The sequence below is a fragment of the Elaeis guineensis genome, chromosome 1 (genome assembly GCF_000442705.2).
Source record: "Elaeis guineensis isolate ETL-2024a chromosome 1, EG11, whole genome shotgun sequence".
In the NCBI taxonomy this organism is placed as follows: domain Eukaryota; kingdom Viridiplantae; phylum Streptophyta; class Magnoliopsida; order Arecales; family Arecaceae; genus Elaeis; species Elaeis guineensis.
The window spans coordinates 119,303,171-119,310,417 of NC_025993.2; the positions used below are offsets into that span (position 1 = coordinate 119,303,171).

At 33.2% G+C, this 7,247-nt stretch overlaps 1 pseudogene; it reads left to right on the forward strand.

The window, feature by feature from the left end:
- Positions 1-2,393: 2,393 nt before the first annotated feature.
- On the forward strand, positions 2,394-3,673 carry LOC105032455 (probable galacturonosyltransferase-like 9; annotated as a pseudogene).
- The last annotated feature ends 3,574 nt before the right edge of the window (positions 3,674-7,247 follow it).

Sequence of the window (7,247 nt, forward strand, 5' to 3'; positions counted from 1 at the left end):
TGTCGAAGCTGGAGGAGGAGAGGGGCGATCGTCGGTGCTCGCATGGAGCCACAAGAGCTCGGATTTGCCAGGATCGAGGGAAAGAACAGGAGGGGACGGTGATGGAGCGGGACCGCAGAGAAGAGAGGAGGGGGGTTGGCGGCATCAAAGTCGGGGGATGCGGTGGGGGGGCGGCGACAGAGACGGCGAGAGGAAGGGAAGGGAAGGGGAAAAAAAGAAAAAAAAATATTTAGAAAGGAGGAGGAAAAAATATTATTATTTTATTACTAATAATAATTTAAAATATTATTTTTCTAGGATATTAATTTTAAAAATTAGGGGAGGAAAAAAAATAAAAAATTATTATTTTATTATTATTAATAATTTGAAGTAGAAGAAAAAATATTAATTTTAAAATAATAATAAAAATATTATTTTTTAAAAATATTATTTTAAAAATATTATTAATAAACAACATATTATTTTTAAAAAAATTATTTTAAAAATTAATAATAAAATATTATTTTAAAAAATATTTTTTAATAATAATAAATATATTATTTTTAAAATATTAATTTATTATTAATAATAATTTGAATAATAACAAGAATACAGTAACATCAAAATAATTATTTTCATGTATCCAGTGCGGATGGGATGGGGCGAGGTTATGGTGAGGGCGACATAGATAGTCATGACCTAGGTCTCATACTGTAGGGGCGGGGGCGGCGAGAGGAAGAGAAAAAAAATTTTGAGAAGAGGGAGGAAAAAAGAAAAAAAATATTATTATTTTATTATTATTAATAATTTGAAGTAAAAAAATTAATTTTAAAATAATAACAAAAATATTATTTTTTTTAAAAATATTATTTTAAAAATAATATTTTTATTATTAATTTAAAAATAATATTTGTATAATAACATATTATTTTTAAAAAAATTAATTTTTTAAAATTAATAATAAAATATTATTTTAAAAAATATTATTTTTTAAAATAATAATAATAAATATTATTTTTAACATATTAATTTATTATTAATAATTATTTAAATAATAATAAGGATACAGCAACATCTAAAAAATAGGATAGTAATATCTAAAAAATTATTTTTGTGCATCCGATCGGCAGAGGATGGGGGAGATGACGGGAGGAAGAGAAGGGAAGGAAAAAAAAAAAGAAAGAAAAAAATATTTGGAGAGGGGGATGAAAAAGAATATTATTATTTTATTATTAATAATAATTTAAAATATTATTTTTCTAGGGTATTAATTTTAAAAAGAAAATATTTAGGGAGGAGAAGGAAAAAGAAAAAAATAAAAAAAATATTATTATTTTATTACTATTAATAATTTGAAGCAAAAAATATTAATTTTAAAATAATAATAATAAATATATTATTTTTTTAAAATATTATTTTAAAAATACTATTAATTATAACAACATATTATTTTTAAAAATTTATTTCAAAATAATTAATAATAAAATATTATTTTAAAAAATATTATTTTAAAAAATAATAAATATATTATTTTTAAAATATTAATTTATTATTAATAATAATTTTAATAATAATAAGAATATAGCAACATCAGAAAAATTATTTTCATGCATCCGATGCAGATAGCAATGGGGCTGGGCCATGATGGAGGTGGTGGGCCGTGACCTGGGTCTCACACTATGGGGATGGGGGCGGTGGAAGGAAGGAAAAAGAAAAAAAAATATTTGAAGAGAGAGAGGAAAAAAATATTATTATTTATTATTATTAATAATTTGAATTAAAAAAATATTAATTTTAAAATAATAATAAATATATTATTTTTAAAAAATAATTTTATATAATTAATAATAAAATATTTTTTAAAAATATATATATTAAAATAATAATAAATATATTATTTTTAAAATATTAATTTATTATTAATAATAATTTGAATAATAATAAGAATACAGTAATATTTGAAAAATAAGATAATAATATCTTAAAAATTATTTTTGTGTATCCGATCCCACGTAACGTATGAGTTTTTAACTAGTTTTTTAATAAAATATTTGAGATTTGAAAATTCTAATAGCTACTGCCCCTCGTTGGATGAATATACTTCGTACTATTGTATAAGTCTAACGTAGCTATTTTGTGTATTCACTTCTTTAAATATAAATTTATACAAAAAAATATATATTTATTTAAAAAATAAAATTAATTACTTAAAAAAAATTTATTTTTTAAAAAATTTTAATTTTAATTTAATTTTTAATTTTTTTAATTTTATATATATATATATATATATATATATATATATATATATATATATATATAAAATTTATTATAATATTGATCTACCGTTAATCGATATTGAAGGTAGTCGTTCAGATGCTGATGTTGAATGCACGATATCAACCTCCTGCCTTACGTATTATCTTATAAGGATGATGTGTTATCCACGCTATTAATCATGGGAGGATAACGTGTTATCCTCTGCCTTTTGAACTCTCCGCCAGACGTCGACAATCGCCCCCACCGAGATTAGCACCCGCGGGGCAGAAACCCCACCCTTGACCTGGCGCCGTCGATGATCACCCGGAAACCCTATTGCTAGATGTTACCGATGATGAACACTCCGCTCTCGGTCCCCGGCAAAGGCAAAGCAGAAGGTCCTCTTGGTGTCCCTACCGGCGTCGGACGGTTTGCGGAGGCGCCCCAGTTCTGGAACGGCGATGCCTACCCGACCTTCCCTTCCCACAGTGGCGCCACCACGTGCGACTCCTCCCATGTTCACATCGCAATGACCCTCGATTCCCACCACCTCCGCGGCTTCGTCGCCGCCATCTTCTCGCCTCTTGCCCCGAATCTCTCTTCTTCCACTTCGTCGCCTCCGCCGGCCCCTCCTCCTCCGACCTCCCTGCACCATCCGCTCCGTCTTCCCTTCTCTCCGCTTCAAGATCTATCCATTCCAGGAGAGATTGGTCTGCGTCCTCATCTCCGCCTCTATCCGGGAGGCCCTGGAGAACCCCCTCAACTACGCCCGTAACTACCTCGTCGACCTCCTCGAGCCCTGCATCGAGCGGGTCATCTACCTCGACTCTGGTTTCATCGTCGTCGATGACATCCACCGCCTCTAGGGCACGCGCCTCCCGGAGGCGACTGTGATCGCCGCGCCGGAGTACTGCCACGCCAACTTCAGCCGCTACTTCATGGAGGAGTTCTGGGAGAGCTAGGATGGGCAGAGGGTTTTCTGCGGGTGGCGGAGGCCGCCGTTCTACTTTAATATCGGGGTGATGGCGATGGACCTGGCAACGGTGGGCCGGGAAGTACCGCCAGAAGATTGATCCCTGGATGAAGGTGTAAAGAATGAGGCGGATCTACAACCTGGGATCGCTGCCGCCGTTCCTGCTGGTGTTCGCCGGCGAGGTGGAGGGGGTGGACCATCGCTAGAACCAGCACGGCCTTGGCGGCGACAACTTATCCGGGAACTGCCTTCCGCTCTACCGAGGGCATCTGGCGACGTCGAGCCGGCAGCATACGAGACTAGGTAGAGGCATGACGGACGACGGGTGTCGCATCTGGCGACAGAGCGGCGCCTCGCAGGCGTTGGCGGCGTAAGAGCGGGACTGACAGGGATCGAAGATGGGTCCTTCCTTTCCAATCCAATTCCAACTCATTTTGAATAATTTAACCAATATGACATCTCATTCCCACGTCAGCACCTTAACTGCTAACTTCAACAGCAATTGACAGCAGATCAATATTACAATAAATTATATAGTACATATATTTAATTAAAAAATTATATTCAAATTAAAAAATTTTAAAAAATATAAAAATTTTTAGATAATTAATTTAAAAAATATATGCACTCAATCATGCTTAAGTGTGTACGAAGTATGGAGCATTAAAAATTTTTAAAACTAGACTATCTTTATGAACAAAATAATAAAATTAACGTAAAACTAATAAAAATACATAAAATACCTGCTTTAATTAAAACTCCCCTTCCTCCTCCATGGGTTGCTGTTACATTGCTATTTATTGTCAACTAGCATTCGACATGGCGTTCGATATGATTTGTTAAAAGAGAAGGAATATTTAGATGATTGTTATAATCCCACTAACTAAAGTTGTTTAAAGCAAATTTGACCACTACCTCCTATTTGATCTCATGTAGTTCTTTCTCTTTCATAGACATTTTCGAGTAAATATGTGAATATGCATATATTAAGAGAAAGATGTATGTAAAAGAAAAGGGATACGCACATCCCAAGAAATCCACTCAAAAGGTGACAGAGAAGAAAAAAAGCAAATAAATAAGATATGAGGGATAGTATCAAGGCATTCAAAATGATTCATTTGATCCAAAAAATCATTATTAAGAATGTCCGACATGCCATATTGATGTATTTGGGCATAAGGGTGATAAAGTCACCATTATTTCATAGACTTGAACAAGTGATAAAGAAGGAGAGAAGAAAGAATATCATTTATTAGGAGGCGAGAAGTCGGCATTTAATTTGTACTAAATTTGAGCACGTTTGAATCTAAAAACCAAATTTGATTCCTAAATTTGAGCATGCTAGTAAATTGAGTAATTAGTACTAAAAATATTTAATTAAATATAATTTTTGTGAACTTCATATTTGATTATTCTAAAATTAAAATTGATCTCTCATTATTAGGGTTTGAATTGGGTTCAGGCTTATCCAAAGCCTATCAAGTCAGATTGATCTCAAATCAGGTTGTGGGCTAGGCTCAAAAGATTTTGGACTGAGTTTAGATTTAAATATAAAATCTACATATTTTTTGAGAGGCTCGAATATATAATTGGTCCGATCTGAATATGGCCCGAGCCTGACCAAGGCCCCAAGCAAAATCCAAACTTAGGCTTGGATCTAGCCCAAACTCAAACCCAAAATAGAGTCCAAACCTACGTACTTGTTTGTGAACGGCTTCGAAAATAGAAGTGTCATTTCCAATTGTGTTATCAATTTATTTTTCTAATAAACATGTTTCTAATCAGATAGTTGCTAACATGAAGCTATAATATTTAATCAAAAAATATGAAGCTACCATATGAAAGATTAAGCTTCAATTGGATTCAGAATAGCTCAATTTTTAGTCCAACTGAATAATTTGGACTAGCCCAATACTATTTGGGTTAGACCCAAACCTCGGCTTAGGTCGGGCTTGAGATAGAATTTTCAAAATTTTTTCAGACCTAATCCTAGACCAAAGCCTGAAAAAAATTTTGGCCTGAGCTTAGGTAAAGGAGTGGCCTGACCCATTTCTAGCCCTCATTATTGTATTTTCTTTTTTTTTTTTTGAACCCAAGGGTTAAAATATTGAAGAATATATCAACCCAAAAAAAGTTAAGAAAACAATGCAAACTTTTGAATTTCAAAATAGAAAAGCTATACCCCTTTGGAACGAAAGGTTCACTTTAGCAATACAACATTAACTAAATATTGATAGGAGCCATGCTTGTTGTTATTGGATATTTCTGTTCAATGTTTGAACTCAAATTTTGGAATGATTCTTTACCCATTGATGCTTGGGTCTTCCACAATTTTGAATTTGCATACACGCCGTGCTTTTAGTTGTTAATTAAAACTCTGACTTATTGTTTTCCTTAAACCACAACACCATCTCTCATTCCTTTTGATATTAGGGGAAATTAGATCATTCGTTGAGTGTTTCTTCCTCTCTGTTAAATTTATTTCTAAAGTGCATTTTTTGAAAAAATATAGTTTGCTATTTAATATTTAGATAGAAGTCAAAGAGTCAAGTATAGAATCAAGTCATGAGTAGTGTAAGAGTCACGTAAAAGTCTAAGAGTGGTATTTTGAGGTTCCAAGAGTTATATTAAATAGTTAGTTCTAAAAATCACTTTTGTATTTATTAAGGTTGGGTTCTTAAGTTCTCTCATGTAATTATAAATATGGGAATGAGAGGTCAATGCAAAATAGAGTACTCAAAGAGGATGATTGTAGAGAACTCCACTTGTAATTTTTTATATAATAGAAGTCTTTTTCTTGCCCCCAATTTCTATTATTCCTCTTCTATTTTTGGTGTAATCTTGGACTAGTGTGAACTTTGTGTTCCTCCATTTTACAGAGGGATTTCCAAGCTTATGAAATCCACTTTTCTTAACATGATATCAGAGCCACTAGAGTGGTGATTGGTATTTTTCAAGATCTCTTTGTGAAGAAGAAAATTGGTTCTATAGTGTCAATGGACTCCAGAGGTCATCTTATTGGACTTAGCGTGAAGCTTCTCAACCGTCCTAACTATAAAATTTTGGAGACTTGCATGAAGTCTTACCTTGTAGGCAAATTTTTATAGAAGGTTGTTGGTGGTGATACAAGGGTGGCTCCAAAAGTAAATGAAAGAAATACGAAAGCCATGTGAAGATGGAAGATCGCTAATACAAAAATAGAGTTTGTGCAAAAGAAGACCATTAATTATGATTTCTTTGAGCACATCACAGGCTGTAAGTCAGTTTTTGAGATTTAAAACACTCTCTACAATAAAAACATGGCTTGGCTTCAATTTCTCGAGAATGAATTAGCTAATGCCACTCAAAGTGATCTCTCTATGTCTCAATATTTTTAAAGGTTAAAAGTTTATAGTCAAAGATTTCTCTCTTAGATTAAGAGAACCTGTTTTAGAGTATGTATGAAGAGGTATATTATTCGTGATCTTCAAAAAGAGCATATTCCTTATATTACATTTATTCAAGGGTGGAATCGACAATCATCCTTGGTGGAATTCAAAAATCTTCTTATTTTACAATAATCTTTGGCTTATCAAATGATCGGATATACTGTTTCATGGGAGAAGGAGAGGCTCTCTTTTCTAGTAAAAAGAAAGGTCAGGATAAGGAGAAGCATAAGAAGAATAATGCTAATAAGGAGTCTTTCTTCTATGACGATGGTAACCAGAAGAAGGTCCAGTGCTATAAGTGTGGCATGATAGGCCACATCAAGAAAAACTATCGAGTCAAATTAAAGGGAGGAAACACCGCCAACAAAGAGGATGACTCAGATAAAGTGGAAGAAGATTGGGCAAATATTTTATGGTAACCACTACTATGATGGAGGCCATAGCTTCCATCAATTTTGATGGTGATTGAATTGTGAACTCAGGATACAGTCACCATCTTATCGACGATGATATAAAATTCTCTAATTTTTGTCCCTATGAGAGAAATGAGGCTATCATTACAGCGAATAACATCATTTATCTAATGAAGAAAGAAGATACCATCACTCTTC